Source organism: Argiope bruennichi, chromosome 10 (genome assembly GCF_947563725.1).
Source record: "Argiope bruennichi chromosome 10, qqArgBrue1.1, whole genome shotgun sequence".
NCBI lineage: Eukaryota > Metazoa > Arthropoda > Arachnida > Araneae > Araneidae > Argiope > Argiope bruennichi.
This window is the reverse complement of record NC_079160.1, coordinates 22,705,973-22,728,197: the sequence shown is the minus strand read 5'-3', so window position 1 is coordinate 22,728,197 and position 22,225 is coordinate 22,705,973. Positions and strand designations below refer to the sequence as shown.

Sequence of the window (22,225 nt, the reverse complement as noted above, 5' to 3'; positions counted from 1 at the left end):
ATGTCTTTTTTTAGTTCTGTTAAGGAACATGTTTTAGCAATCAAAAGTGCAGAAAACTTAAGGAAAATTCTACGAACGAGGCGACTCGGAAATGTTCTTTCAAATGACAGAAACATGGAATTCTGAGGGAAGATCTAACTCTTCCCGTCGGTTCCGTAGTGTAGTGGTCATCACGTTCGGCTCACACGCGAAAGGTCCCCGTTCGATCCCGGGCGGAACCATACATTCGTGGTTCTTATTTTTCACTTTCAAATGACAACAGTTCTTTAGGGCCTTTACCTTAGACGGTAATCTTTCCAGGAACCACAAAAATGAATAGTCTTTTCAACAGAATAGAGATCGAATTATTATCGACTTGGCATATATTCGTTTTTCACCGTCGAGGTTCCGTAGTGTAGTGGTTATCACGTTCGCTTTACACGCGAAAGGTCCCCGGTTCGATCCTGGGCGGAACCAGCCCGATTACAAGGTGAAGGATGTCTTTTTTTAGTTCTGTTAAGGAACATGTTTTAGCAATCAAAAGTGCAGAAAACTTAAGGAAAATTCTACGAACGAGGCGACTCGGAAATGTTCTTTCAAATGACAGAAACATGGAATTCTGAGGGAAGATCTAACTCTTCCCGTCGGTTCCGTAGTGTAGTGGTCATCACGTTCGCCTCACACGCGAAAGGTCCCCGTTCGATCCCGTGCGGAACCATACATTCGTTGTTCTTATTTTTCACTTTCAAATGACAACAGTTCTTTAGGGCCTTTACCTTAGACGGTAATCTTTCCAGGAATCACAAAAATGAATAGTCTTTTCAACAGAATAGAGATCGAATTATTATCGACTTGGCATATATTCGTTTTTCACCGTCGAGGTTCCGTAGTGTAGTGGTTATCACGTTCGATTTACACGCGAAAGGCCCCCGGTTCGATCCCGGGCGGAACCAGCCCGATTACATGGTGAGGGATGTCTTTTTTCAGTTCTGTTAAGGAACATGTATTAGCAATCTAAAGTGCTGAAAACTTAAGGAAAATTCTACGAACGAGACGACTCGGAAATGTTCTTTCAAATGACAGAAACATGGAATTCTGAGGGAAGATCTAACCCTTCCCGTCGGTTCCGTAGTGTAGTGGTCATCACGTTCGCCTCACACGCGAAAGGTCCCCGGTTCGATCCCGGGCGGAACCATACATTCGTGGTTCTTATTTTTCACTTTCAAATGACAACAGTTCTTTAGGGCCTTTACCTTAGACGGTAATCTTTCCAGGAACCACAAAAATGAATAGTCTTTTCAACAGAATAGAGATCGAATTATTATCGACTTGGCATATATTCGTTTTTCACCGTCGAGGTTCCGTAGTGTAGTGGTTATCACGTTCGCTTTACACGCGAAAGGCCCCCGGTTCGATCCCGGGCGGAACCAGCCCGATTTCATGGTGAGGGATGTCTTTTTTTAGTTCTGTTAAGGAACATGTATTAGCAATCTAAAGTGCTGAAAACTTAAGGAAAATTCTACGAACGAGACGACTCGGAAATGTTCTTTCAAATGACAGAAACATGGAATTCTGAGGGAAGATCTAACCCTTCCCGTCGGTTCCGTAGTGTAGTGGTCATCACGTTCGTCTCACACGCGAAAGGTCCCCGGTTCGATCCCGGGCGGAACCATACATTCGTGGTTCTTATTTTTCACTTTCAAATGACAACAGTTCTTTAGGGCCTTTACCTTAGACGGTAATCTTTCCAGGAACCACAAAAATGAATAGTCTTTTCAACATAATAGAGATCGAATTATTATCGACTTGGCATATATTCGTTTTTAGCCGTCGAGGTTCCGTAGTGTAGTGGTTATCACGTTCGATTTACACGCGAAAGGCCCCCGGTTCGATCCCGGCCGGAAGCAGCCCGATTACATGGTGAGGGATGTCTTTTTTTAGTTCTGTTAAGGAACATGTATTAGCAATCTAAAGTGCTGAAAACTTAAGGAAAATTCTACGAACGAGACGACTCGGAAATGTTCTTTCAAATGACAGAAACATGGAATTCTGAGGGAAGATCTAACCCTTCCAGTCGGTTCCGTAGTGTAGTGGTCATCACGTTCGCCTCACACGCGAAAGGTCTCCGGTTCGATCCCGGGCGGAACCATACATTCGTGGTTCTTATTTTTCACTTTCAAATGACAACAGTTCTTTAGGGCCTTTACCTTAGGCGGTAATCTTTCCAGGAACCACAAAAATGAATAGTCTTTTCAACAGAATAGAGATCGAATTATTATCGACTTGGCATATATTCGTTTTTCACCGTCGAGGTTCCGTAGTGTAGTGGTTATCACGTTCGCTTTACACGCGAAAGGCCCCCGGTTAGATCGCGGGAGGAACCAGCCCGATTACATGGTGAGGGATGTCTTTTTTTAGTTCTGTTAAGGAACATGTATTAGCAATCTAAAGTGCTGAAAACTTAAGGAAAATTCTACGAACGAGACGACTCGGAAATGTTCTTTCAAATGACAGAAACATGGAATTCTGAGGGAAGATCTAACCCTTCCCGTCGGTTCCGTAGTGTAGTGGTCATCACGTTCGCCTCACACGCGAAAGGTCTCCGGTTCGATCTCGGGCGGAACCATACATTCGTGGTTCTTATTTTTCACTTTCAAATGACAACAGTTCTTTAGGGCCTTTACCTTAGGCGGTAATCTTTCCAGGAACCACAAAAATGAATAGTCTTTTCAACAGAATAGAGATCGAATTATTATCGACTTGGCATATATTCGTTTTTCACCGTCGAGGTTCCGTAGTGTAGTGGTTATCACGTTCGCTTTACACGCGAAAGGCCCCCGGTTCGATCACGGGCGGAACCAGCCCGATTACTTGGTGAGGGATGTCTTTTTTTAGTTCTGTTAAGGAACATGTATTAGCAATCTAAAGTGCTGAAAACTTAAGGAAAATTCTACGAACGAGACGACTCGGAAATGTTCTTTCAAATGACAGAAACATGGAATTCTGAGGGAAGATCTAACCCTTCCCGTCGGTTCCGTAGTGTAGTGGTCATCACGTTCGTCTCACACGCGAAAGGTCCCCGGTTCGATCCCGGGCGGAACCATACATTCGTGGTTCTTATTTTTCACTTTCAAATGACAACAGTTCTTTAGGGCCTTTACCTTAGATGGTAATCTTTCCAGGAACCACAAAAATGAATAGTCTTTTCAACATAATAGAGATCGAATTATTATCGACTTGGCATATATTCGTTTTTAGCCGTCGAGGTTCCGTAGTGTAGTGGTTATCACGTTCGATTTACACGCGAAAGGCCCCCGGTTCGATCCCGGCCGGAAGCAGCCCGATTACATGGTGAGGGATGTCTTTTTTTAGTTCTGTTAAGGAACATGTATTAGCAATCTAAAGTGCTGAAAACTTAAGGAAAATTCTACGAACGAGACGACTCGGAAATGTTCTTTCAAATGACAGAAACATGGAATTCTGAGGGAAGATCTAACCCTTCCAGTCGGTTCCGTAGTGTAGTGGTCATCACGTTCGCCTCACACGCGAAAGGTCTCCGGTTCGATCCCGGGCGGAACCATACATTCGTGGTTCTTATTTTTCACTTTCAAATGACAACAGTTCTTTAGGGCCTTTACCTTAGGCGGTAATCTTTCCAGCAACCACAAAAATGAATAGTCTTTTCAACAGAATAGAGATCGAATTATTATCGACTTGGCATATATTCGTTTTTCACCGTCGAGGTTCCGTAGTGTAGTGGTTATCACGTTCGCTTTACACGCGAAAGGCCCCCGGTTAGATCCCGGGAGGAACCAGCCCGATTACATGGTGAGGGATGTCTTTTTTTAGTTCTGTTAAGGAACATGTATTAGCAATCTAAAGTGCTGAAAACTTAAGGAAAATTCTACGAACGAGACGACTCGGAAATGTTCTTTCAAATGACAGAAACATGGAATTCTGAGGGAAGATCTAACCCTTCCCGTCGGTTCCGTAGTGTAGTGGTCATCACGTTCGCCTCACACGCGAAAGGTCTCCGGTTCGATCTCGGGCGGAACCATACATTCGTGGTTCTTATTTTTCACTTTCAAATGACAACAGTTCTTTAGGGCCTTTACCTTAGGCGGTAATCTTTCCAGGAACCACAAAAATGAATAGTCTTTTCAACAGAATAGAGATCGAATTATTATCGACTTGGCATATATTCGTTTTTCACCGTCGAGGTTCCGTAGTGTAGTGGTTATCACGTTCGCTTTACACGCGAAAGGCCCCCGGTTCGATCCCGGGCGGAACCAGCCCGATTACTTGGTGAGGGATGTCTTTTTTTAGTTCTGTTAAGGAACATGTATTAGCAATCTAAAGTGCTGAAAACTTAAGGAAAATTCTACGAACGAGACGACTCGGAAATGTTCTTTCAAATGACAGAAACATGGAATTCTGAGGGAAGATCTAACCCTTCCTGTCGGTTCCGTAGTGTAGTGGTCATCACGTTCGCCTCACACGCGAAAGGTCCCCGGTTCGATCCCGGGCGGAACCATACATTCGTGGTTCTTATTTTTCACTTTCAAATGACAACAGTTCTTTAGGGCCTTTACCTTAGGCGGTAATCTTTCAAGGAACCACAAAAATGAATAGTCTTTTCAACAGAATAGAGATCGAATTATTATCGACATGGCATATGTTCGTTTTTCACCGTCGAGGTTCCGTAGTGTAGTGGTTATCACGTTCGCTTTACACGCGAAAGGCCCCCGCTTCGATCCCGGGCGGAACCAGCCCGATTACTTGGTGAGGGATGTCTTTTTTTAGTTCTGTTAAGGAACATGTATTAGCAATCTAAAGTGCTGAAAACTTAAGGAAAATTCTACGAACGAGACGACTCGGAAATGTTCTTTCAAATGACAGAAACATGGAATTCTGAGGGAAGATCTAACCCTTCCTGTCGGTTCCGTAGTGTAGTGGTCATCACGTTCGCCTCACACGCGAAAGGTCCCCGGTTCGATCCCGGGCGGATTCATACATTCGTGGTTCTTATTTTTCACTTTCAAATGACAACAGTTCTTTAGGGCCTTTACCTTAGGCGGTAATCTTTCAAGGAACCACAAAAATGAATAGTCTTTTCAACAGAATAGAGATCGAATTATTATCGACATGGCATATGTTCGTTTTTCACCGTCGAGGTTCCGTAGTGTAGTGGTTATCACGTTCGCTTTACACGCGAAAGGCCCCCGCTTCGATCCCGGGCGGAACCAGCCCGATTACTTGGTGAGGGATGTCTTTTTTTAGTTCTGTTAAGGAACATGTATTAGCAATCTAAAGTGCTGAAAACTTAAGGAAAATTCTACGAACGAGACGACTCGGAAATGTTCTTTCAAATGACAGAAACATGGAATTCTGAGGGAAGATCTAACCCTTCCTGTCGGTTCCGTAGTGTAGTGGTCATCACGTTCGCCTCACACGCGAAAGGTCCCCGGTTCGATCCCGGGCGGATTCATACATTCGTGGTTCTTATTTTTCACTTTCAAATGACAACAGTTCTTTAGGGCCTTTACCTTAGGCGGTAATCTTTCAAGGAACCACAAAAATGAATAGTCTTTTCAACAGAATAGAGATCGAATTATTATCGACTTGGCATATATTCGTTTTTCACCGTCGAGGTTCCGTAGTGTAGTGGTTATCACGTTCGCTTTACACGCGAAAGGCCGCGCTTCGATCCCGGGCGGAACCATCCCGATTACATGGTGAGGGTTGTCTTTTTTTATTTCTGTTAAGGAACATGTATTAGCAATCTAAAGTGCTGAAAACTTAAATAAAATTCTACGAACGAGACGACTCGGAAATGTTCTTTCAAATGACAGAAACTTGGAATTCTGAGGGAAGATCTAACCCTTCCCGTCGGTTCCGTAGTGTAGTGGTCATCACGTTCGCCTCACACGCGAAAGGTCCCCGGTTCGATCCCGGGCGGAACCATGCATTCGTGGTTCTTATTTTTCACTTTCAAATGACAACAGTTCTTTAGGGCCTTTACCTTAGACGGTAATCTTTCCAGGAACCACAAAAATGAATAGTCTTTTCAACAGAAAAGAGATCGAATTATTATCGACTTGGCATATATTCGTTTTTCACCGTCGAGGTTCCGTAGTGTAGTGGTTATCACGTTCGCTTTACACGCGAAAGGCCCCCGGTTCGATCACGGGCGGAAACAGCCCGATTACATGGTGAGGGATGTCTTTTTTTAGTTCTGTTAAGGAACATGTATTAGCAATCTAAAGTGCTGAAAACTTAAGGAAAATTCTACGAACGAGACGACTCGGAAATGTTCTTTCAAATGACAGAAACATGGAATTCTGAGAGAAGATCTAACCCTTCCAATCGGTTCCGTAGTGTAGTGGTCATCACGTTCGCCTCACACGCGAAAGGTCCCCGGTTCGATCCCGGCCGGAAACATACATTCGTGGTTCTTATTTTTCACTTTCAAATAACAATAGTTCTTTAGGGCTTTTACCATAAACGGTAATCTTTCCAGGAACCACAAAAATGAATAGTCTTTTCAACAGAATAGAGATCGAATTATTATCGACATGGCATATGTTCGTTTTTCACCGTCGAGGTTCCGTAGTGTAGTGGTTATCACGTTCGCTTTACACGCGAAAGGCCCCCGCTTCGATCCCGGGCGGAACCAGCCCGATTACTTGGTGAGGGATGTCTTTTTTTAGTTCTGTTAAGGAACATGTATTAGCAATCTAAAGTGCTGAAAACTTAAGGAAAATTCTACGAACGAGACGACTCGGAAATGTTCTTTCAAATGACAGAAACATGGAATTCTGAGGGAAGATCTAACCCTTCCTGTCGGTTCCGTAGTGTAGTGGTCATCACGTTCGCCTCACACGCGAAAGGTCCCCGGTTCGATCCCGGGCGGATTCATACATTCGTGGTTCTTATTTTTCACTTTCAAATGACAACAGTTCTTTAGGGCCTTTACCTTAGGCGGTAATCTTTCAAGGAACCACAAAAATGAATAGTCTTTTCAACAGAATAGAGATCGAATTATTATCGACTTGGCATATATTCGTTTTTCACCGTCGAGGTTCCGTAGTGTAGTGGTTATCACGTTCGCTTTACACGCGAAAGGCCCCCGCTTCGATCCCGGGCGGAACCATCCCGATTACATGGTGAGGGTTGTCTTTTTTTATTTCTGTTAAGGAACATGTATTAGCAATCTAAAGTGCTGAAAACTTAAATAAAATTCTACGAACGAGACGACTCGGAAATGTTCTTTCAAATGACAGAAACTTGGAATTCTGAGGGAAGATCTAACCCTTCCCGTCGGTTCCGTAGTGTAGTGGTCATCACGTTCGCCTCACACGCGAAAGGTCCCCGGTTCGATCCCGGGCGGAACCATGCATTCGTGGTTCTTATTTTTCACTTTCAAATGACAACAGTTCTTTAGGGCCTTTACCTTAGACGGTAATCTTTCCAGGAACCACAAAAATGAATAGTCTTTTCAACAGAAAAGAGATCGAATTATTATCGACTTGGCATATATTCGTTTTTCACCGTCGAGGTTCCGTAGTGTAGTGGTTATCACGTTCGCTTTACACGCGAAAGGCCCACGGTTCGATCCCGGCCGGAACCATCCCGATTACATGGTGAGGGTTGTCTTTTTTTATTTCTGTTAAGGAACATGTATTAGCAATCTAAAGTGCTGAAAACTTAAATAAAATTCTACGAACGAGACGACTCGGAAATGTTCTTTCAAATGACAGAAACTTGGAATTCTGAGGGAAGATCTAACCCTTCCCGTCGGTTCCGTAGTGTAGTGGTCATCACGTTCGCCTCACACGCGAAAGGTCCCCGGTTCGATCCCGGGCGGAACCATGCATTCGTGGTTCTTATTTTTCACTTTCAAATGACAACAGTTCTTTAGGGCCTTTACCTTAGACGGTAATCTTTCCAGGAACCACAAAAATGAATAGTCTTTTCAACAGAAAAGAGATCGAATTATTATCGACTTGGCATATATTCGTTTTTCACCGTCGAGGTTCCGTAGTGTAGTGGTTATCACGTTCGCATTACACGCGAAAGGCCCCCGGTTCGATCCCGGCCGGAACCAGTCTGATTACATGGTGAGGGAATGTCTTTTTTTAGTTCTGTTAAGGAACATGTATTAGCAATCTAAAGTGCTGAAAACTTAAGGAAAATTCTACGAACGAGACGACTCGGAAATGTTCTTTCAAATGACAGAAACATGGAATTTTGAGGGAAGATCTAACCCTTCCCGTCGGTTCCGTAGTGTAGTGGTCATCACGTTCGCCTCATACGCGAAAGGTCCCCGGTTCGATCCCGGGCGGAACCATACATTCGTGGTTCTTATTTTTCACTTTCAAATGACAACAGTTCTTTAGGGCCTTTACCTTAGACGGTAATCTTTCCAGGAACCACAAAAATGAATAGTCTTTTCAACAGAATAGAGATCGAATTATTATCGACTTGGCATATATTCGTTTTTCACCGTCGAGGTTCCGTAGTGTAGTGGTTATCACGTTCGCTTTACACGCGAAAGGCCCCCGGTTCGATCCCGGGCGGAACCAGCCCGATTACTTGGTGAGGGATGTCTTTTTTTAGTTCTGTTAAGGAACATGTATTAGCAATCTAAAGTGCTGAAAACTTAAGGAAAATTCTACGAACGAGACGACTCGGAAATGTTCTTTCAAATGACAGAAACATGGAATTCTGAGGGAAGATCTAACCCTTCCCGTCGGTTCCGTAGTGTAGTGGTCATCACGTTCGCCTCACACGCGAAAGGTCCCCGGTTCGATCCCGGGCGGAACCATACATTCGTGGTTCTTATTTTTCACTTTCAAATGACAACAGTTCTTTAGGGCCTTTACCTTAGGCGGTAATCTTTCAAGGAACCACAAAAATGAATAGTCTTTTCAACAGAATAGAGATCGAATTATTATCGACTTGGCATATATTCGTTTTCCACCGTCGCGGTTCCGTAGTGTAGTGGTTATCACGTTCGCTTTACACGCGAAAGGCCCCCGCTTCGATCCCGGGCGGAACCATCCCGATTACATGGTGAGGATTGTCTTTTTTTAGTTCTGTTAAGGAACATGTATTAGCAATCTAAAGTGCTGATAACTTAAATAAAATTCTACGAACGAGACGACTCGGAAATGTTCTTTCAAATGACAGAAACTTGGAATTCTGAGGGAAGATCTAACCCTTCCCGTCGGTTCCGTAGTGTAGTGGTCATCACGTTCGCCTCACACGCGAAAGGTCCCCGGTTCGATCCCGGGCGGAACCATGCATTCGTGGTTCTTATTTTTCACTTTCAAATGACAACAGTTCTTTAGGGCCTTTACCTTAGGCGGTAATCTTTCCAGGAACCACAAAAATGAATAGTCTTTTCAACAGAATAGAGATCGAATTATTATCGACTTGGCATATATTCGTTTTTCGCCGTCGAGGTTCCGTAGTGTAGTGGTTATCACGTTCGCTTTACACGCGAAAGGCCCCCGGTTCGATCCCGGGCGGAACCAGCCCGATTACATGGTGAAGCATGTATTTTTTAGTTCTGTTAAGGAACATGTATTAGCAATCTAAAGTGCTGAAAACTTAATGAAAATTCTACGAACGAGACGACTCGGGAATGTTCTTTCAAATGACAGAAACATGGAATTTTGAGTGAAGATCTAACACTTCCCGTCGGTTCCGTAGTGTAGTGGTCATCACGTTCGCCTCACACGCGAAAGGTCCCCGGTTCGATCCCGGCCGGAACCATATATTCGTGGTTCTTATTTTTCACTTTCAAATGACAACAGTTCTTTAGGGCCTTTACCTTAGACGGTAATCTTTCCAGGAACCATAAAAATGAATAGTCTTTTCAACAGAATAGAGATCGAATTATTATCGACTTGGCATATATTCGTTTTTCACCGTCGAGGTTCCGTAGTGTAGTGGTTATCACGTTCGCTTTACACGCGAAAGGCCCCCGGTTCGATCCCGGGCGGAACCAGCCCGATTACATGATGAGGGATGTCTTTTTTTAGTTCTGTTAAGGAACATGTATTAGCAATCTAAAGTGCTGAAAACTTAAGGAAAATTCTACGAACGAGACGACTCGGAAATGTTCTTTCAAATGACAGAAACATGGAATTCTGAGGGAAGATCTAACCCTTCCAATCGGTTCCGTAGTGTAGTGGTCATCACGTTCGCCTCACACGCGAAAGGTCCCCGGTTCGATCCCGGCCGGAAACATACATTCGTGGTTCTTATTTTTCACTTTCAAATGACAACAGTTCTTTAGGGCCTTTACCTTAGACGGTAATCTTTCCAGGAACCACAAAAATGAATAGTCTTTTCAACAGAATAGAGATCGAATTATTATCGACATGGCATATGTTCGTTTTTCACCGTCGAGGTTCCGTAGTGTAGTGGTTATCACGTTCGCTTTACACGCGAAAGGCCCCCGGTTCGATCCCGGGCGGAACCAGCCCGATTACTTGGTGAGGGATGTCTTTTTTTAGTTCTGTTAAGGAACATGTATTAGCAATCTAAAGTGCTGAAAACTTAAGGAAAATTCTACGAACGAGACGACTCGGAAATGTTCTTTCAAATGACAGAAACATGGAATTCTGAGGGAAGATCTAACCCTTCCTGTCGGTTCCGTAGTGTAGTGGTCATCACGTTCGCCTCACACGCGAAAGGTCCCCGGTTCGATCCCGGGCGGATTCATACATTCGTGGTTCTTATTTTTCACTTTCAAATGACAACAGTTCTTTAGGGCCTTTACCTTAGGCGGTAATCTTTCAAGGAACCACAAAAATGAATAGTCTTTTCAACAGAATAGAGATCGAATTATTATCGACTTGGCATATATTCGTTTTTCACCGTCGAGGTTCCGTAGTGTAGTGGTTATCACGTTCGCTTTACACGCGAAAGGCCCCCGCTTCGATCCCGGGCGGAACCATCCCGATTACATGGTGAGGGTTGTCTTTTTTTATTTCTGTTAAGGAACATGTATTAGCAATCTAAAGTGCTGAAAACTTAAATAAAATTCTACGAACGAGACGACTCGGAAATGTTCTTTCAAATGACAGAAACTTGGAATTCTGACGGAAGATCTAACCCTTCCCGTCGGTTCCGTAGTGTAGTGGTCATCACGTTCGCCTCACACGCGAAAGGTCCCCGGTTCGATCCCGGGCGGAACCATGCATTCGTGGTTCTTATTTTTCACTTTCAAATGACAACAGTTCTTTAGGGCCTTTACCTTAGGCGGTAATCTTTCAAGGAACCACAAAAATGAATAGTCTTTTCAACAGAATAGAGATCGAATTATTATCGACTTGGCATATATTCGTTTTTCACCGTCGAGGTTCCGTAGTGTAGTGGTTATCACGTTCGCTTTACACGCGAAAGGCCCCCGGTTCGATCCCGGGCGGAACCAGCCCGATTACTTGGTGAGGGATGTCTTTTTTTAGTTCTGTTAAGGAACATGTATTAGCAATCTAAAGTGCTGAAAACTTAAGGAAAATTCTACGAACGAGACGACTCGGAAATGTTCTTTCAAATGACAGAAACATGGAATTCTGAGGGAAGATCTAACCCTTCCTGTCGGTTCCGTAGTGTAGTGGTCATCACGTTCGCCTCACACGCGAAAGGTCCCCGGTTCGATCCCGGGCGGATTCATACATTCGTGGTTCTTATTTTTCACTTTCAAATGACAACAGTTCTTTAGGGCCTTTACCTTAGGCGGTAATCTTTCAAGGAACCACAAAAATGAATAGTCTTTTCAACAGAATAGAGATCGAATTATTATCGACTTGGCATATATTCGTTTTTCACCGTCGAGGTTCCGTAGTGTAGTGGTTATCACGTTCGCTTTACACGCGAAAGGCCCCCGCTTCGATCCCGGGCGGAACCATCCCGATTACATGGTGAGGGTTGTCTTTTTTTATTTCTGTTAAGGAACATGTATTAGCAATCTAAAGTGCTGAAAACTTAAATAAAATTCTACGAACGAGACGACTCGGAAATGTTCTTTCAAATGACAGAAACTTGGAATTCTGACGGAAGATCTAACCCTTCCCGTCGGTTCCGTAGTGTAGTGGTCATCACGTTCGCCTCACACGCGAAAGGTCCCCGGTTCGATCCCGGGCGGAACCATGCATTCGTGGTTCTTATTTTTCACTTTCAAATGACAACAGTTCTTTAGGGCCTTTACCTTAGACGGTAATCTTTCCAGGAACCACAAAAATGAATAGTCTTTTCAACAGAAAAGAGATCGAATTATTATCGACTTGGCATATATTCGTTTTTCACCGTCGAGGTTCCGTAGTGTAGTGGTTATCACGTTCGCTTTACACGCGAAAGGCCCACGGTTCGATCCCGGCCGGAACCAGTCTGATTACATGGTGAGGGAATGTCTTTTTTTAGTTCTGTTAAGGAACATGTATTAGCAATCTAAAGTGCTGAAAACTTAAGAAAAATTCTACGAACGAGACGACTCGGAAATGTTCTTTCAAATGACAGAAACATGGAATTTTGAGGGAAGATCTAATCCTTCCCATCGGTTCCGTAGTGTAGTGGTCATCACGTTCGCCTCACACGCGAAAGGTCCCCGGTTCGATCCCGGGCGGAACCATACATTCGTGGTTCTTATTTTTCACTTTCAAATGACAACTGTTCTTTAGGGCCTTTACCTTAAACGGTAATCTTTCCAGGAACCACAAAAATGAATAGTCTTTTCAACAGAATAGAGATCGAATTATTATCGACTTGGCATATATTCGTTTTTCGCCGTCGAGGTTCCGTAGTGTAGTGGTTATCACGTTCGCTTTACACGCGAAAGGCCCCCGGTTCGATCCCGGGCGGAACCAGCCCGATTACATGGTGAGGGATGCCTTTTTTTAGTTCTGTTAAGGAACATGTATTAGCAATCTAAAGTGCTGAAAACTTAAGGAAAATTCTACGAACGAGACGACTCGGAAATGTTCTTTCAAATGACAGAAACATGGAATTCTGAGGGAGGATCTAACCCTTCCCGTCGGTTCCGTAGTGTAGTGGTCATCACGTTCGCCTCACACGCGGAAGGTCCCCGGTTCGATCCCGGACGGAACCATACATTCGTGGTTCTTATTTTTCACTTTCAAATGACAACAGTTCTTTAGTACCTTTACCTTAGACGGTAATCTTTCCAGGAACCACAAAAATGAATAGTCTTTTCAACAGAATAGATATCGAATTATTATCGACTTGGCATATATTCGTTTTTCACCGACGAGGTTCCGTAGTGTAGTGGTTATCACGTTCGCTTTACACGCGAAATGCCCCCGGTTCTATCCCGGGCGGAACCAGCCCGATTACATGGTGAGGATGTCTTTTTTTAGTTCTGTTAAGGAACATGTATTAGCAATCTAAAGTGCTGAATATTTAAGGAAAATTCTACGAACGAGACGACTCGGAAATGTTCTTTCAAAGGACAGAAACATGGAATTCTGAGGGAAGATCTAACCCTTCCCGTCGGTTCCGTAGTGTAGTGGTCATCATGTTCGCCTCACACGCGAAAGGTCCCCGGTTCGATCCCGGGCGGAACCATACATTGGAGGTTCTTATTTTTCACTTTCAAATGACAACAGTTCTTTAGGGTCTTTACCTTGGACGGTAATCTTTCCAGGAACCACAAAAATGAATAGTCTTTTCAACAGAATAGAGATCGAATTATTATCGACTTGGCATATATTCGTTTTTCGCCGTCGAGGTTCCGTAGTGTAGTGGTTATAACGTTCGCTTTACACGCGAAAGGCCCCCGGTACGATCCCGGCCGGAACCAGCCCGATTACATGGTGAGGGATGTCTGTTTTCAGTTCTGTTAAGGAACATGTATTAGCAATCTAAAGTGCTGAAAACTTAAGGAAAGTTCTACGAACGAGACGACTCGGAAATTTTCTTTGAAATGACAGAAACATGGAATTCTGAGGGAAGATCTAACCCTTCCCGTCGGTTCCGTAGTGTAGTGGTCATCACGTTCGCCTCACACGCGAAAGGTCTCCTGTTCGATCCCGGACGGAAAAAAACATTCGTGGTTCTTATTTTTCACTTTCAAATGACAACAGTTCTTTAGGGCCTTTACCTTAGACGGTAATCTTTCCAGGAACCACAAAAATGAACAGTCTTTTCAACAGAATAGAGATCGAATTATTGTCGACTTGGCATATATTCGTTTTTCACCGTCGAGGTTCCGTAGTGTAGTGGTTATCACGTTCGCTTTACACGCGAAAGGCCCCCGGTTCGATCCCGGGAGGAACCAACCCGATTGCATGGTGAGGGATGTCTTTTTTCAGTTCTGTTAAGGAACATGTATTAGCAATATAAAGTGCTGAAAACTGAAAGAAAATTCTACGAACGAGACGCCTCGGAAAGGTTCTTTCAAATGACAGAAACATGGAATTCTGAGAGAAGATCTAACCTGTTCCGTAGTGTAGTGGTCATCACGTTCGCTTTACACGCGAAAGGTCCCCGGTTCGATCCCGGACCAAACCATACATTCGTGGTTCTTATTTTTCACTTTCAAATGACAACAGTTCTTTAGGGCCTTTACCTTAGACGGTAATCTTTCCAGGAACCACAAAAATGAACAGTCTTTTCAACAGAATAGAGATCGAATTATTATCGACTTGAAAAATATTCGTTTTTCACCGTGAGGTTCCGTAGTGTAGTGGTTATCACGTTCGCTTTAAACGCGAAAGGCAACCGGTTCGATCCCGCGAGGAACCAACCCTATTGCATGATGAGGGATGTCTTTTTTCAGTTCTGTTAAGGAACACGTATTAGCAATCTAAAGTGCTGAAAACTTAAAGAAAATTCTACGAACGAGACGCCTCGGAAAGGTTCTTTCAAATGACAGAAACATGGAATTCTGAGGGAAGATCTAACCCTTCCCGTCGGTTCCGTAGTGTAGAGGTCATCACGTTCGCCTCACACGCGAAATGTCCCCGGTTCGATCCCGGGCAGAACCATACATTCGTGGTTCTTATTTTTCACTTTCAAATGACAACAGTTCTTTAGGGCCTTTACCTTAGACGGTAATCTTTCCAGGAACCACAAAAATGAATAGTCTTTTCAACAGAATAGAGATCGAATTATTATCCACTTGGCATATATTCGTTTTTCACCGTAGAGGTTCCGTAGTGTAGTGGTTATCACATTCGCTTTACACGCGAAAGGCCCCCGCTTCGATCCCGGCCGGAACCATCCCGATTACATGGTGAGGGTTGTCTTTTTTTAGTTCTGTTAAGGAACATGTATTAGCAATCTAAAGTGCTGAAAACTTGAATAAAATTCTACGAACGAGACGACTCGGAAATGTTCTTTCAAATGACAGAAACTTGGAATGCTGAGGGAAGATCTAACCCTTCCCGTCGGTTCCGTAGTGTAGTGGTCATCACGTTCGCCTCACACGCGAAAGGTCCCCGGTTCGATCCCGGGCGGAACCATGCATTCGTGGTTCTTATTTTTCACTTTCAAATGACAACATTTCTTTAGGGCCTTTACCTTAGACGGTAATCTTTCCAGGAACCACAAAAATGAATAGTCTTTTCAACAGAATAGAGATCGAATTATTATCGACTTGGCATATATTCGTTTTTCACCGTCGAGGTTCCGTAGTGTAGTGGTTATCACGTTCGCTTTACACGCGAAAGGCCCCCGCTTCGATCCCGGGCGGAACCATCCCGATTGCATGGTGAGGGTTGTCTTTTTTTATTTCTGTTAAGGAACATGTATTAGCAATCTAAAGTGCTGAAAACTTAAATAAAATTCTACGAACGAGACGACTCGGAAATGTTCTTTCAAATGACAGAAACTTGGAATTCTGAGGGAAGATCTAACCCTTCCCGTCGGTTCCGTAGTGTAGTGGTCATCACGTTCGCCTCACACGCGAAAGGTCCCCGGTTCGATCCCGGGCGGAACCATACATTCGTGGTTCTTATTTTTCACTTTCAAATGACAACAGTTCTTTAGGGCCTTTACCTTAGACGGTAATCTTTCCAGGAACCACAAAAATGAATAGTCTTTTCAACAGAAAAGAGATCGAATTATTATCGACTTGAAAAATATTCGTTTTTCACCGTGAGGTTCCGTAGTGTAGTGGTTATCACGTTCGCTTTAAACGCGAAAGGCCCCCGGTTCGATCCCGCGAGGAACCAACCCTATTGCATGGTGAGGGATGTCTTTTTTCAGTTCTGTTAAGGAACACGTATTAGCAATCTAAAGTGCTGAAAACTTAAGGAAAATTCTACGAACGAGACGACTCGGAAATGTTCTTTCAAATGACAGAAACATGGAATTCTGAGGGAAGATCTAACCCTTCCAATCGGTTCCGTAGTGTAGTGGTCATCACGTTCGCCTCACACGCGAAAGGTCCCCGGTTCGATCCCGGCCGGAAACATACATTCGTGGTTCTTATTTTTCACTTTCAAATGACAACAGTTCTTTAGGGCCTTTACCTTAGACGGTAATCTTTCCAGGAACCACAAAAATGAATAGTCTTTTCAACAGAATAGAGATCGAATTATTATCGACATGGCATATGTTTGTTTTTCATTGTCGAGGTTCCGTAGTGTAGTGGTTATCACGTTCGCTTTACACGCGAAAGGCCCCCGGTTCGATCCCGGGCGGAACCAGCCCGATTACTTGGTGAGGGATGTCTTTTTTTAGTTCTGTTAAGGAACATGTATTAGCAATCTAAAGTGCTAAAAACTTAAGGAAAATTCTACGAACGAGACGACTCGGAAATGTTCTTTCAAATGACAGAAACATGGAATTCTGAGGGAAGATCTAACCCTTCCTGTTGGTTCCGTAGTGTAGTGGTCATCACGTTCGCCTCACACGCGAAAGGTCCCCGGTTCGATCCCGGGCGGATTCATACATTCGTGGTTCTTATTTTTCACTTTCAAATGACAACAGTTCTTTAGGGCCTTTACCTTAGGCGGTAATCTTTCAAGGAACCACAAAAATGAATAGTCTTTTCAACAGAATAGAGATCGAATTATTATCGACTTGGCATATATTCGTTTTTCACCGTCGAGGTTCCGTAGTGTAGTGGTTATCACGTTCGCTTTACACGCGAAAGGCCCCCGGTTCGATCCCGGGCGGAACCAGCCCGATTACATGGTGAGGGATGCCTTTTTTTAGTTCTGTTAAGGAACATGTATTAGCAATCTAAAGTGCTGAAAACTTAAGGAAAATTCTACGAACGAGACGACTCGGAAATGTTCTTTCAAATGACAGAAACATGGAATTCTGAGGGAGGATCTAACCCTTCCCGTCGGTTCCGTAGTGTAGTGGTCATCACGTTCGCCTCACACGCGGAAGGTCCCCGGTTCGATCCCGGACGGAACCATACATTCGTGGTTCTTATTTTTCACTTTCAAATGACAACAGTTCTTTAGTACCTTTACCTTAGACGGTAATCTTTCCAGGAACCACAAAAATGAATAGTCTTTTCAACAGAATAGATATCGAATTATTATCGACTTGGCATATATTCGTTTTTCACCGACGAGGTTCCGTAGTGTAGTGGTTATCACGTTCGCTTTACACGCGAAATGCCCCCGGTTCTATCCCGGGCGGAACCAGCCCGATTACATGGTGAGGATGTCTTTTTTTAGTTCTGTTAAGGAACATGTATTAGCAATCTAAAGTGCTGAATATTTAAGGAAAATTCTACGAACGAGACGACTCGGAAATGTTCTTTCAAAGGACAGAAACATGGAATTCTGAGGGAAGATCTAACCCTTCCCGTCGGTTCCGTAGTGTAGTGGTCATCATGTTCGCCTCACACGCGAAAGGTCCCCGGTTCGATCCCGGGCGGAACCATACATTGGAGGTTCTTATTTTTCACTTTCAAATGACAACAGTTCTTTAGGGTCTTTACCTTGGACGGTAATCTTTCCAGGAACCACAAAAATGAATAGTCTTTTCAACAGAATAGAGATCGAATTATTATCGACTTGGCATATATTCGTTTTTCGCCGTCGAGGTTCCGTAGTGTAGTGGTTATAACGTTCGCTTTACACGCGAAAGGCCCCCGGTACGATCCCGGCCGGAACCAGCCCGATTACATGGTGAGGGATGTCTGTTTTCAGTTCTGTTAAGGAACATGTATTAGCAATCTAAAGTGCTGAAAACTTAAGGAAAGTTCTACGAACGAGACGACTCGGAAATTTTCTTTGAAATGACAGAAACATGGAATTCTGAGGGAAGATCTAACCCTTCCCGTCGGTTCCGTAGTGTAGTGGTCATCACGTTCGCCTCACACGCGAAAGGTCTCCTGTTCGATCCCGGGCGGAAAAAAACATTCGTGGTTCTTATTTTTCACTTTCAAATGACAACAGTTCTTTAGGGCCTTTACCTTAGACGGTAATCTTTCCAGGAACCACAAAAATGAACAGTCTTTTCAACAGAATAGAGATCGAATTATTGTCGACTTGGCATATATTCGTTTTTCACCGTCGAGGTTCCGTAGTGTAGTGGTTATCACGTTCGCTTTACACGCGAAAGGCCCCCGGTTCGATCCCGGGAGGAACCAACCCGATTGCATGGTGAGGGATGTCTTTTTTCAGTTCTGTTAAGGAACATGTATTAGCAATCTAAAGTGCTGAAAACTGAAAGAAAATTCTACGAACGAGACGCCTCGGAAAGGTTCTTTCAAATGACAGAAACATGGAATTCTGAGGGAAGATCTAACCTGTTCCGTAGTGTAGTGGTCATCACGTTCGCTTTACACGCGAAAGGTCCCCGGTTCGATCCCGGACCAAACCATACATTCGTGGTTCTTATTTTTCACTTTCAAATGACAACAGTTCTTTAGGGCCTTTACCTTAGACGGTAATCTTTCCAGGAACCACAAAAATGAATAGTCTTTTCAACAGAATAGAGATCGAATTATTATCCACTTGGCATATATTCGTTTTTCACCGTAGAGGTTCCGTAGTGTAGTGGTTATCACATTCGCTTTACACGCGAAAGGCCCCCGCTTCGATCCCGGCCGGAACCATCCCGATTACATGGTGAGGGTTGTCTTTTTTTAGTTCTGTTAAGGAACATGTATTAGCAATCTAAAGTGCTGAAAACTTAAATAAAATTCTACGAACGAGACGACTCGGAAATGTTCTTTCAAATGACAGAAACTTGGAATGCTGAGGGAAGATCTAACCCTTCCCGTCGGTTCCGTAGTGTAGTGGTCATCACGTTCGCCTCACACGCGAAAGGTCCCCGGTTCGATCCCGGGCGGAACCATGCATTCGTGGTTCTTATTTTTCACTTTCAAATGACAACATTTCTTTAGGGCCTTTACCTTAGACGGTAATCTTTCCAGGAACCACAAAAATGAATAGTCTTTTCAACAGAATAGAGATCGAATTATTATCGACTTGGCATATATTCGTTTTTCACCGTCGAGGTTCCGTAGTGTAGTGGTTATCACGTTCGCTTTACACGCGAAAGGCCCCCGCTTCGATCCCGGGCGGAACCATCCCGATTGCATGGTGAGGGTTGTCTTTTTTTATTTCTGTTAAGGAACATGTATTAGCAATCTAAAGTGCTGAAAACTTAAATAAAATTCTACGAACGAGACGACTCGGAAATGTTCTTTCAAATGACAGAAACTTGGAATTCTGAGGGAAGATCTAACCCTTCCCGTCGGTTCCGTAGTGTAGTGGTCATCACGTTCGCCTCACACGCGAAAGGTCCCCGGTTCGATCCCGGGCGGAACCATACATTCGTGGTTCTTATTTTTCACTTTCAAATGACAACAGTTCTTTAGGGCCTTTACCTTAGACGGTAATCTTTCCAGGAACCACAAAAATGAATAGTCTTTTCAACAGAAAAGAGATCGAATTATTATCGACTTGAAAAATATTCGTTTTTCACCGTGAGGTTCCGTAGTGTAGTGGTTATCACGTTCGCTTTAAACGCGAAAGGCCCCCGGTTCGATCCCGCGAGGAACCAACCCTATTGCATGGTGAGGGATGTCTTTTTTCAGTTCTGTTAAGGAACACGTATTAGCAATCTAAAGTGCTGAAAACTTAAGGAAAATTCTACGAACGAGACGACTCGGAAATGTTCTTTCAAATGACAGAAACATGGAATTCTGAGGGAAGATCTAACCCTTCCAATCGGTTCCGTAGTGTAGTGGTCATCACGTTCGCCTCACACGCGAAAGGTCCCCGGTTCGATCCCGGCCGGAAACATACATTCGTGGTTCTTATTTTTCACTTTCAAATGACAACAGTTCTTTAGGGCCTTTACCTTAGACGGTAATCTTTCCAGGAACCACAAAAATGAATAGTCTTTTCAACAGAATAGAGATCGAATTATTATCGACATGGCATATGTTTGTTTTTCATTGTCGAGGTTCCGTAGTGTAGTGGTTATCACGTTCGCTTTACACGCGAAAGGCCCCCGGTTCGATCCCGGGCGGAACCAGCCCGATTACTTGGTGAGGGATGTCTTTTTTTAGTTCTGTTAAGGAACATGTATTAGCAATCTAAAGTGCTAAAAACTTAAGGAAAATTCTACGAACGAGACGACTCGGAAATGTTCTTTCAAATGACAGAAACATGGAATTCTGAGGGAAGATCTAACCCTTCCTGTTGGTTCCGTAGTGTAGTGGTCATCACGTTCGCCTCACACGCGAAAGGTCCCCGGTTCGATCCCGGGCGGATTCATACATTCGTGGTTCTTATTTTTCACTTTCAAATGACAACAGTTCTTTAGGGCCTTTACCTTAGACGGTAATCTTTCCAGGAACCACAAAAATGAACAGTCTTTTCAACAGAATAGAGATCGAATTATTATCGACTTGAAAAATATTCGTTTTTCACCGTCGAGGTTCCGTAGTGTAGTGGTTATCACGTTCGCTTTACACGCGAAAGGCCCCCGGTTCGATCCCGGGAGGAACCAACCCTATTGCATGGTGAGGGATGTCTTTTTTCAGTTCTGTTAAGGAACATGTATTAGCAATCTAAAGTGCTGAAAACTTAAAGAAAATTCTACGAACGAGACGACTCGGAAATGTTCTTTCAAATGACAGAAACATGGAATTCTGAGGGAAGATCTAACCCCTCCCGTCGGTTCCGTAGTGTAGTGGTCATCACGTTCGGCTCACACGCGAAAGGTCCCCGGTTCGATCCCGGGCGGAACCATGCATTCGTGGTTCTTATTTTTCACTTTCAAATGACAACAGTTCTTTAGGGCCTTTACCTTAGGCGGTAATCTTTCAAGGAACCACAAAAATGAATAGTCTTTTCAACAGAATAGAGATCGAATTATTATCGACTTGGCATATATTCGTTTTTCACCGTCGAGGTTCCGTAGTGTAGTGGTTATCACGTTCGCTTTACACGCGAAAGGCCCCCGGTTCGATCCCGGGCGGAACCAGCCCGATTACATGGTGAGGGATGCCTTTTTTTAGTTCTGTTAAGGAACATGTATTAGCAATCTAAAGTGCTGAAAACTTAAGGAAAATTCTACGAACGAGACGACTCGGAAATGTTCTTTCAAATGACAGAAACATGGAATTCTGAGGGAGGATCTAACCCTTCCCGTCGGTTCCGTAGTGTAGTGGTCATCACGTTCGCCTCACACGCGGAAGGTCCCCGGTTCGATCCCGGACGGAACCATACATTCGTGGTTCTTATTTTTCACTTTCAAATGACAACAGTTCTTTAGTACCTTTACCTTAGACGGTAATCTTTCCAGGAACCACAAAAATGAATAGTCTTTTCAACAGAATAGATATCGAATTATTATCGACTTGGCATATATTCGTTTTTCACCGACGAGGTTCCGTAGTGTAGTGGTTATCACGTTCGCTTTACACGCGAAATGCCCCCGGTTCTATCCCGGGCGGAACCAGCCCGATTACATGGTGAGGATGTCTTTTTTTAGTTCTGTTAAGGAACATGTATTAGCAATCTAAAGTGCTGAATATTTAAGGAAAATTCTACGAACGAGACGACTCGGAAATGTTCTTTCAAAGGACAGAAACATGGAATTCTGAGGGAAGATCTAACCCTTCCCGTCGGTTCCGTAGTGTAGTGGTCATCATGTTCGCCTCACACGCGAAAGGTCCCCGGTTCGATCCCGGGCGGAACCATACATTGGAGGTTCTTATTTTTCACTTTCAAATGACAACAGTTCTTTAGGGTCTTTACCTTGGACGGTAATCTTTCCAGGAACCACA

At 43.7% G+C, this 22,225-nt stretch overlaps 88 non-coding genes across 88 annotated transcripts; all 88 read left to right on the top strand.

Annotated features, from left to right (window-relative positions):
* The first annotated feature begins 149 nt into the window (after positions 1 to 149).
* On the top strand, positions 150 to 221 carry Trnav-cac (transfer RNA valine (anticodon CAC)). The gene has a single exon. It is a non-coding gene; the product is annotated as a tRNA-Val (tRNA).
* Positions 222 to 383: 162 nt separating this feature from the next.
* Positions 384 to 456, top strand: Trnav-uac (transfer RNA valine (anticodon UAC)). Its single transcript has one exon. It is a non-coding gene; the product is annotated as a tRNA-Val (tRNA).
* Positions 457 to 625: 169 nt separating this feature from the next.
* Positions 626 to 697, top strand: Trnav-cac (transfer RNA valine (anticodon CAC)). The gene has a single exon. It is a non-coding gene; the product is annotated as a tRNA-Val (tRNA).
* Positions 698 to 859: 162 nt separating this feature from the next.
* On the top strand, positions 860 to 932 carry Trnav-uac (transfer RNA valine (anticodon UAC)). The gene has a single exon. It is a non-coding gene; the product is annotated as a tRNA-Val (tRNA).
* A 169-nt stretch (positions 933 to 1,101) lies between these two features.
* Trnav-cac (transfer RNA valine (anticodon CAC)) lies at positions 1,102 to 1,174 on the top strand. The gene has a single exon. It is a non-coding gene; the product is annotated as a tRNA-Val (tRNA).
* Positions 1,175 to 1,336: 162 nt separating this feature from the next.
* Trnav-uac (transfer RNA valine (anticodon UAC)) lies at positions 1,337 to 1,409 on the top strand. Its single transcript has one exon. It is a non-coding gene; the product is annotated as a tRNA-Val (tRNA).
* Positions 1,410 to 1,578: 169 nt separating this feature from the next.
* Positions 1,579 to 1,651, top strand: Trnav-cac (transfer RNA valine (anticodon CAC)). The gene has a single exon. It is a non-coding gene; the product is annotated as a tRNA-Val (tRNA).
* A 162-nt stretch (positions 1,652 to 1,813) lies between these two features.
* On the top strand, positions 1,814 to 1,886 carry Trnav-uac (transfer RNA valine (anticodon UAC)). The gene has a single exon. It is a non-coding gene; the product is annotated as a tRNA-Val (tRNA).
* A 169-nt stretch (positions 1,887 to 2,055) lies between these two features.
* Positions 2,056 to 2,128, top strand: Trnav-cac (transfer RNA valine (anticodon CAC)). Its single transcript has one exon. It is a non-coding gene; the product is annotated as a tRNA-Val (tRNA).
* A 162-nt stretch (positions 2,129 to 2,290) lies between these two features.
* Positions 2,291 to 2,363, top strand: Trnav-uac (transfer RNA valine (anticodon UAC)). The gene has a single exon. It is a non-coding gene; the product is annotated as a tRNA-Val (tRNA).
* Positions 2,364 to 2,532: 169 nt separating this feature from the next.
* Trnav-cac (transfer RNA valine (anticodon CAC)) lies at positions 2,533 to 2,605 on the top strand. Its single transcript has one exon. It is a non-coding gene; the product is annotated as a tRNA-Val (tRNA).
* A 162-nt stretch (positions 2,606 to 2,767) lies between these two features.
* Trnav-uac (transfer RNA valine (anticodon UAC)) lies at positions 2,768 to 2,840 on the top strand. The gene has a single exon. It is a non-coding gene; the product is annotated as a tRNA-Val (tRNA).
* A 169-nt stretch (positions 2,841 to 3,009) lies between these two features.
* On the top strand, positions 3,010 to 3,082 carry Trnav-cac (transfer RNA valine (anticodon CAC)). The gene has a single exon. It is a non-coding gene; the product is annotated as a tRNA-Val (tRNA).
* Positions 3,083 to 3,244: 162 nt separating this feature from the next.
* On the top strand, positions 3,245 to 3,317 carry Trnav-uac (transfer RNA valine (anticodon UAC)). The gene has a single exon. It is a non-coding gene; the product is annotated as a tRNA-Val (tRNA).
* Positions 3,318 to 3,486: 169 nt separating this feature from the next.
* Positions 3,487 to 3,559, top strand: Trnav-cac (transfer RNA valine (anticodon CAC)). Its single transcript has one exon. It is a non-coding gene; the product is annotated as a tRNA-Val (tRNA).
* Positions 3,560 to 3,721: 162 nt separating this feature from the next.
* Positions 3,722 to 3,794, top strand: Trnav-uac (transfer RNA valine (anticodon UAC)). Its single transcript has one exon. It is a non-coding gene; the product is annotated as a tRNA-Val (tRNA).
* Positions 3,795 to 3,963: 169 nt separating this feature from the next.
* Positions 3,964 to 4,036, top strand: Trnav-cac (transfer RNA valine (anticodon CAC)). Its single transcript has one exon. It is a non-coding gene; the product is annotated as a tRNA-Val (tRNA).
* A 162-nt stretch (positions 4,037 to 4,198) lies between these two features.
* Trnav-uac (transfer RNA valine (anticodon UAC)) lies at positions 4,199 to 4,271 on the top strand. Its single transcript has one exon. It is a non-coding gene; the product is annotated as a tRNA-Val (tRNA).
* Positions 4,272 to 4,440: 169 nt separating this feature from the next.
* Trnav-cac (transfer RNA valine (anticodon CAC)) lies at positions 4,441 to 4,513 on the top strand. The gene has a single exon. It is a non-coding gene; the product is annotated as a tRNA-Val (tRNA).
* A 162-nt stretch (positions 4,514 to 4,675) lies between these two features.
* Trnav-uac (transfer RNA valine (anticodon UAC)) lies at positions 4,676 to 4,748 on the top strand. Its single transcript has one exon. It is a non-coding gene; the product is annotated as a tRNA-Val (tRNA).
* Positions 4,749 to 4,917: 169 nt separating this feature from the next.
* Trnav-cac (transfer RNA valine (anticodon CAC)) lies at positions 4,918 to 4,990 on the top strand. The gene has a single exon. It is a non-coding gene; the product is annotated as a tRNA-Val (tRNA).
* Positions 4,991 to 5,152: 162 nt separating this feature from the next.
* Positions 5,153 to 5,225, top strand: Trnav-uac (transfer RNA valine (anticodon UAC)). The gene has a single exon. It is a non-coding gene; the product is annotated as a tRNA-Val (tRNA).
* Positions 5,226 to 5,394: 169 nt separating this feature from the next.
* On the top strand, positions 5,395 to 5,467 carry Trnav-cac (transfer RNA valine (anticodon CAC)). Its single transcript has one exon. It is a non-coding gene; the product is annotated as a tRNA-Val (tRNA).
* A 162-nt stretch (positions 5,468 to 5,629) lies between these two features.
* On the top strand, positions 5,630 to 5,701 carry Trnav-uac (transfer RNA valine (anticodon UAC)). Its single transcript has one exon. It is a non-coding gene; the product is annotated as a tRNA-Val (tRNA).
* A 169-nt stretch (positions 5,702 to 5,870) lies between these two features.
* On the top strand, positions 5,871 to 5,943 carry Trnav-cac (transfer RNA valine (anticodon CAC)). Its single transcript has one exon. It is a non-coding gene; the product is annotated as a tRNA-Val (tRNA).
* Positions 5,944 to 6,105: 162 nt separating this feature from the next.
* Positions 6,106 to 6,178, top strand: Trnav-uac (transfer RNA valine (anticodon UAC)). The gene has a single exon. It is a non-coding gene; the product is annotated as a tRNA-Val (tRNA).
* Positions 6,179 to 6,347: 169 nt separating this feature from the next.
* Positions 6,348 to 6,420, top strand: Trnav-cac (transfer RNA valine (anticodon CAC)). Its single transcript has one exon. It is a non-coding gene; the product is annotated as a tRNA-Val (tRNA).
* Positions 6,421 to 6,582: 162 nt separating this feature from the next.
* On the top strand, positions 6,583 to 6,655 carry Trnav-uac (transfer RNA valine (anticodon UAC)). Its single transcript has one exon. It is a non-coding gene; the product is annotated as a tRNA-Val (tRNA).
* Positions 6,656 to 6,824: 169 nt separating this feature from the next.
* On the top strand, positions 6,825 to 6,897 carry Trnav-cac (transfer RNA valine (anticodon CAC)). The gene has a single exon. It is a non-coding gene; the product is annotated as a tRNA-Val (tRNA).
* A 162-nt stretch (positions 6,898 to 7,059) lies between these two features.
* Trnav-uac (transfer RNA valine (anticodon UAC)) lies at positions 7,060 to 7,132 on the top strand. Its single transcript has one exon. It is a non-coding gene; the product is annotated as a tRNA-Val (tRNA).
* A 169-nt stretch (positions 7,133 to 7,301) lies between these two features.
* On the top strand, positions 7,302 to 7,374 carry Trnav-cac (transfer RNA valine (anticodon CAC)). The gene has a single exon. It is a non-coding gene; the product is annotated as a tRNA-Val (tRNA).
* Positions 7,375 to 7,536: 162 nt separating this feature from the next.
* Positions 7,537 to 7,609, top strand: Trnav-uac (transfer RNA valine (anticodon UAC)). Its single transcript has one exon. It is a non-coding gene; the product is annotated as a tRNA-Val (tRNA).
* Positions 7,610 to 7,778: 169 nt separating this feature from the next.
* On the top strand, positions 7,779 to 7,851 carry Trnav-cac (transfer RNA valine (anticodon CAC)). Its single transcript has one exon. It is a non-coding gene; the product is annotated as a tRNA-Val (tRNA).
* A 162-nt stretch (positions 7,852 to 8,013) lies between these two features.
* On the top strand, positions 8,014 to 8,086 carry Trnav-uac (transfer RNA valine (anticodon UAC)). The gene has a single exon. It is a non-coding gene; the product is annotated as a tRNA-Val (tRNA).
* A 170-nt stretch (positions 8,087 to 8,256) lies between these two features.
* Trnam-cau (transfer RNA methionine (anticodon CAU)) lies at positions 8,257 to 8,329 on the top strand. The gene has a single exon. It is a non-coding gene; the product is annotated as a tRNA-Met (tRNA).
* Positions 8,330 to 8,491: 162 nt separating this feature from the next.
* On the top strand, positions 8,492 to 8,564 carry Trnav-uac (transfer RNA valine (anticodon UAC)). Its single transcript has one exon. It is a non-coding gene; the product is annotated as a tRNA-Val (tRNA).
* Positions 8,565 to 8,733: 169 nt separating this feature from the next.
* Trnav-cac (transfer RNA valine (anticodon CAC)) lies at positions 8,734 to 8,806 on the top strand. Its single transcript has one exon. It is a non-coding gene; the product is annotated as a tRNA-Val (tRNA).
* Positions 8,807 to 8,968: 162 nt separating this feature from the next.
* On the top strand, positions 8,969 to 9,041 carry Trnav-uac (transfer RNA valine (anticodon UAC)). The gene has a single exon. It is a non-coding gene; the product is annotated as a tRNA-Val (tRNA).
* A 169-nt stretch (positions 9,042 to 9,210) lies between these two features.
* Positions 9,211 to 9,283, top strand: Trnav-cac (transfer RNA valine (anticodon CAC)). Its single transcript has one exon. It is a non-coding gene; the product is annotated as a tRNA-Val (tRNA).
* A 162-nt stretch (positions 9,284 to 9,445) lies between these two features.
* Trnav-uac (transfer RNA valine (anticodon UAC)) lies at positions 9,446 to 9,518 on the top strand. Its single transcript has one exon. It is a non-coding gene; the product is annotated as a tRNA-Val (tRNA).
* A 168-nt stretch (positions 9,519 to 9,686) lies between these two features.
* On the top strand, positions 9,687 to 9,759 carry Trnav-cac (transfer RNA valine (anticodon CAC)). Its single transcript has one exon. It is a non-coding gene; the product is annotated as a tRNA-Val (tRNA).
* Positions 9,760 to 9,921: 162 nt separating this feature from the next.
* Trnav-uac (transfer RNA valine (anticodon UAC)) lies at positions 9,922 to 9,994 on the top strand. The gene has a single exon. It is a non-coding gene; the product is annotated as a tRNA-Val (tRNA).
* Positions 9,995 to 10,163: 169 nt separating this feature from the next.
* Positions 10,164 to 10,236, top strand: Trnav-cac (transfer RNA valine (anticodon CAC)). The gene has a single exon. It is a non-coding gene; the product is annotated as a tRNA-Val (tRNA).
* Positions 10,237 to 10,398: 162 nt separating this feature from the next.
* Trnav-uac (transfer RNA valine (anticodon UAC)) lies at positions 10,399 to 10,471 on the top strand. The gene has a single exon. It is a non-coding gene; the product is annotated as a tRNA-Val (tRNA).
* A 169-nt stretch (positions 10,472 to 10,640) lies between these two features.
* On the top strand, positions 10,641 to 10,713 carry Trnav-cac (transfer RNA valine (anticodon CAC)). The gene has a single exon. It is a non-coding gene; the product is annotated as a tRNA-Val (tRNA).
* A 162-nt stretch (positions 10,714 to 10,875) lies between these two features.
* On the top strand, positions 10,876 to 10,948 carry Trnav-uac (transfer RNA valine (anticodon UAC)). The gene has a single exon. It is a non-coding gene; the product is annotated as a tRNA-Val (tRNA).
* Positions 10,949 to 11,117: 169 nt separating this feature from the next.
* Positions 11,118 to 11,190, top strand: Trnav-cac (transfer RNA valine (anticodon CAC)). Its single transcript has one exon. It is a non-coding gene; the product is annotated as a tRNA-Val (tRNA).
* A 162-nt stretch (positions 11,191 to 11,352) lies between these two features.
* Positions 11,353 to 11,425, top strand: Trnav-uac (transfer RNA valine (anticodon UAC)). The gene has a single exon. It is a non-coding gene; the product is annotated as a tRNA-Val (tRNA).
* Positions 11,426 to 11,594: 169 nt separating this feature from the next.
* Trnav-cac (transfer RNA valine (anticodon CAC)) lies at positions 11,595 to 11,667 on the top strand. The gene has a single exon. It is a non-coding gene; the product is annotated as a tRNA-Val (tRNA).
* A 162-nt stretch (positions 11,668 to 11,829) lies between these two features.
* Trnav-uac (transfer RNA valine (anticodon UAC)) lies at positions 11,830 to 11,902 on the top strand. The gene has a single exon. It is a non-coding gene; the product is annotated as a tRNA-Val (tRNA).
* A 169-nt stretch (positions 11,903 to 12,071) lies between these two features.
* Positions 12,072 to 12,144, top strand: Trnav-cac (transfer RNA valine (anticodon CAC)). Its single transcript has one exon. It is a non-coding gene; the product is annotated as a tRNA-Val (tRNA).
* Positions 12,145 to 12,306: 162 nt separating this feature from the next.
* On the top strand, positions 12,307 to 12,379 carry Trnav-uac (transfer RNA valine (anticodon UAC)). The gene has a single exon. It is a non-coding gene; the product is annotated as a tRNA-Val (tRNA).
* Positions 12,380 to 12,549: 170 nt separating this feature from the next.
* Positions 12,550 to 12,622, top strand: Trnav-cac (transfer RNA valine (anticodon CAC)). Its single transcript has one exon. It is a non-coding gene; the product is annotated as a tRNA-Val (tRNA).
* Positions 12,623 to 12,784: 162 nt separating this feature from the next.
* Trnav-uac (transfer RNA valine (anticodon UAC)) lies at positions 12,785 to 12,857 on the top strand. Its single transcript has one exon. It is a non-coding gene; the product is annotated as a tRNA-Val (tRNA).
* A 169-nt stretch (positions 12,858 to 13,026) lies between these two features.
* Positions 13,027 to 13,099, top strand: Trnav-cac (transfer RNA valine (anticodon CAC)). The gene has a single exon. It is a non-coding gene; the product is annotated as a tRNA-Val (tRNA).
* A 162-nt stretch (positions 13,100 to 13,261) lies between these two features.
* Positions 13,262 to 13,334, top strand: Trnav-uac (transfer RNA valine (anticodon UAC)). Its single transcript has one exon. It is a non-coding gene; the product is annotated as a tRNA-Val (tRNA).
* A 168-nt stretch (positions 13,335 to 13,502) lies between these two features.
* On the top strand, positions 13,503 to 13,575 carry Trnav-cac (transfer RNA valine (anticodon CAC)). Its single transcript has one exon. It is a non-coding gene; the product is annotated as a tRNA-Val (tRNA).
* Positions 13,576 to 13,737: 162 nt separating this feature from the next.
* Trnav-uac (transfer RNA valine (anticodon UAC)) lies at positions 13,738 to 13,810 on the top strand. Its single transcript has one exon. It is a non-coding gene; the product is annotated as a tRNA-Val (tRNA).
* Positions 13,811 to 14,214: 404 nt separating this feature from the next.
* Trnav-uac (transfer RNA valine (anticodon UAC)) lies at positions 14,215 to 14,287 on the top strand. The gene has a single exon. It is a non-coding gene; the product is annotated as a tRNA-Val (tRNA).
* Positions 14,288 to 14,923: 636 nt separating this feature from the next.
* Positions 14,924 to 14,996, top strand: Trnav-cac (transfer RNA valine (anticodon CAC)). Its single transcript has one exon. It is a non-coding gene; the product is annotated as a tRNA-Val (tRNA).
* A 162-nt stretch (positions 14,997 to 15,158) lies between these two features.
* Trnav-uac (transfer RNA valine (anticodon UAC)) lies at positions 15,159 to 15,231 on the top strand. The gene has a single exon. It is a non-coding gene; the product is annotated as a tRNA-Val (tRNA).
* Positions 15,232 to 15,400: 169 nt separating this feature from the next.
* Positions 15,401 to 15,473, top strand: Trnav-cac (transfer RNA valine (anticodon CAC)). The gene has a single exon. It is a non-coding gene; the product is annotated as a tRNA-Val (tRNA).
* A 162-nt stretch (positions 15,474 to 15,635) lies between these two features.
* On the top strand, positions 15,636 to 15,708 carry Trnav-uac (transfer RNA valine (anticodon UAC)). Its single transcript has one exon. It is a non-coding gene; the product is annotated as a tRNA-Val (tRNA).
* A 169-nt stretch (positions 15,709 to 15,877) lies between these two features.
* Positions 15,878 to 15,950, top strand: Trnav-cac (transfer RNA valine (anticodon CAC)). Its single transcript has one exon. It is a non-coding gene; the product is annotated as a tRNA-Val (tRNA).
* Positions 15,951 to 16,111: 161 nt separating this feature from the next.
* On the top strand, positions 16,112 to 16,184 carry Trnal-uaa (transfer RNA leucine (anticodon UAA)). The gene has a single exon. It is a non-coding gene; the product is annotated as a tRNA-Leu (tRNA).
* Positions 16,185 to 16,353: 169 nt separating this feature from the next.
* Trnav-cac (transfer RNA valine (anticodon CAC)) lies at positions 16,354 to 16,426 on the top strand. The gene has a single exon. It is a non-coding gene; the product is annotated as a tRNA-Val (tRNA).
* Positions 16,427 to 16,588: 162 nt separating this feature from the next.
* On the top strand, positions 16,589 to 16,661 carry Trnav-uac (transfer RNA valine (anticodon UAC)). Its single transcript has one exon. It is a non-coding gene; the product is annotated as a tRNA-Val (tRNA).
* Positions 16,662 to 16,830: 169 nt separating this feature from the next.
* On the top strand, positions 16,831 to 16,903 carry Trnav-cac (transfer RNA valine (anticodon CAC)). Its single transcript has one exon. It is a non-coding gene; the product is annotated as a tRNA-Val (tRNA).
* A 162-nt stretch (positions 16,904 to 17,065) lies between these two features.
* Positions 17,066 to 17,138, top strand: Trnav-uac (transfer RNA valine (anticodon UAC)). The gene has a single exon. It is a non-coding gene; the product is annotated as a tRNA-Val (tRNA).
* Positions 17,139 to 17,307: 169 nt separating this feature from the next.
* On the top strand, positions 17,308 to 17,380 carry Trnav-cac (transfer RNA valine (anticodon CAC)). Its single transcript has one exon. It is a non-coding gene; the product is annotated as a tRNA-Val (tRNA).
* A 162-nt stretch (positions 17,381 to 17,542) lies between these two features.
* Positions 17,543 to 17,615, top strand: Trnav-uac (transfer RNA valine (anticodon UAC)). The gene has a single exon. It is a non-coding gene; the product is annotated as a tRNA-Val (tRNA).
* Positions 17,616 to 17,783: 168 nt separating this feature from the next.
* Trnav-cac (transfer RNA valine (anticodon CAC)) lies at positions 17,784 to 17,856 on the top strand. The gene has a single exon. It is a non-coding gene; the product is annotated as a tRNA-Val (tRNA).
* Positions 17,857 to 18,018: 162 nt separating this feature from the next.
* Positions 18,019 to 18,091, top strand: Trnav-uac (transfer RNA valine (anticodon UAC)). The gene has a single exon. It is a non-coding gene; the product is annotated as a tRNA-Val (tRNA).
* Positions 18,092 to 18,495: 404 nt separating this feature from the next.
* Trnav-uac (transfer RNA valine (anticodon UAC)) lies at positions 18,496 to 18,568 on the top strand. The gene has a single exon. It is a non-coding gene; the product is annotated as a tRNA-Val (tRNA).
* A 395-nt stretch (positions 18,569 to 18,963) lies between these two features.
* On the top strand, positions 18,964 to 19,036 carry Trnav-uac (transfer RNA valine (anticodon UAC)). Its single transcript has one exon. It is a non-coding gene; the product is annotated as a tRNA-Val (tRNA).
* A 169-nt stretch (positions 19,037 to 19,205) lies between these two features.
* Positions 19,206 to 19,278, top strand: Trnav-cac (transfer RNA valine (anticodon CAC)). The gene has a single exon. It is a non-coding gene; the product is annotated as a tRNA-Val (tRNA).
* Positions 19,279 to 19,440: 162 nt separating this feature from the next.
* On the top strand, positions 19,441 to 19,513 carry Trnav-uac (transfer RNA valine (anticodon UAC)). Its single transcript has one exon. It is a non-coding gene; the product is annotated as a tRNA-Val (tRNA).
* Positions 19,514 to 19,682: 169 nt separating this feature from the next.
* Positions 19,683 to 19,755, top strand: Trnav-cac (transfer RNA valine (anticodon CAC)). Its single transcript has one exon. It is a non-coding gene; the product is annotated as a tRNA-Val (tRNA).
* Positions 19,756 to 19,916: 161 nt separating this feature from the next.
* Trnal-uaa (transfer RNA leucine (anticodon UAA)) lies at positions 19,917 to 19,989 on the top strand. The gene has a single exon. It is a non-coding gene; the product is annotated as a tRNA-Leu (tRNA).
* Positions 19,990 to 20,158: 169 nt separating this feature from the next.
* On the top strand, positions 20,159 to 20,231 carry Trnav-cac (transfer RNA valine (anticodon CAC)). The gene has a single exon. It is a non-coding gene; the product is annotated as a tRNA-Val (tRNA).
* A 162-nt stretch (positions 20,232 to 20,393) lies between these two features.
* On the top strand, positions 20,394 to 20,466 carry Trnav-uac (transfer RNA valine (anticodon UAC)). Its single transcript has one exon. It is a non-coding gene; the product is annotated as a tRNA-Val (tRNA).
* Positions 20,467 to 20,635: 169 nt separating this feature from the next.
* Positions 20,636 to 20,708, top strand: Trnav-cac (transfer RNA valine (anticodon CAC)). Its single transcript has one exon. It is a non-coding gene; the product is annotated as a tRNA-Val (tRNA).
* Positions 20,709 to 20,870: 162 nt separating this feature from the next.
* On the top strand, positions 20,871 to 20,943 carry Trnav-uac (transfer RNA valine (anticodon UAC)). Its single transcript has one exon. It is a non-coding gene; the product is annotated as a tRNA-Val (tRNA).
* A 169-nt stretch (positions 20,944 to 21,112) lies between these two features.
* Trnav-cac (transfer RNA valine (anticodon CAC)) lies at positions 21,113 to 21,185 on the top strand. Its single transcript has one exon. It is a non-coding gene; the product is annotated as a tRNA-Val (tRNA).
* A 162-nt stretch (positions 21,186 to 21,347) lies between these two features.
* On the top strand, positions 21,348 to 21,420 carry Trnav-uac (transfer RNA valine (anticodon UAC)). The gene has a single exon. It is a non-coding gene; the product is annotated as a tRNA-Val (tRNA).
* Positions 21,421 to 21,589: 169 nt separating this feature from the next.
* Positions 21,590 to 21,662, top strand: Trnav-cac (transfer RNA valine (anticodon CAC)). Its single transcript has one exon. It is a non-coding gene; the product is annotated as a tRNA-Val (tRNA).
* Positions 21,663 to 21,824: 162 nt separating this feature from the next.
* Positions 21,825 to 21,897, top strand: Trnav-uac (transfer RNA valine (anticodon UAC)). The gene has a single exon. It is a non-coding gene; the product is annotated as a tRNA-Val (tRNA).
* Positions 21,898 to 22,065: 168 nt separating this feature from the next.
* Positions 22,066 to 22,138, top strand: Trnav-cac (transfer RNA valine (anticodon CAC)). The gene has a single exon. It is a non-coding gene; the product is annotated as a tRNA-Val (tRNA).
* The last annotated feature ends 87 nt before the right edge of the window (positions 22,139 to 22,225 follow it).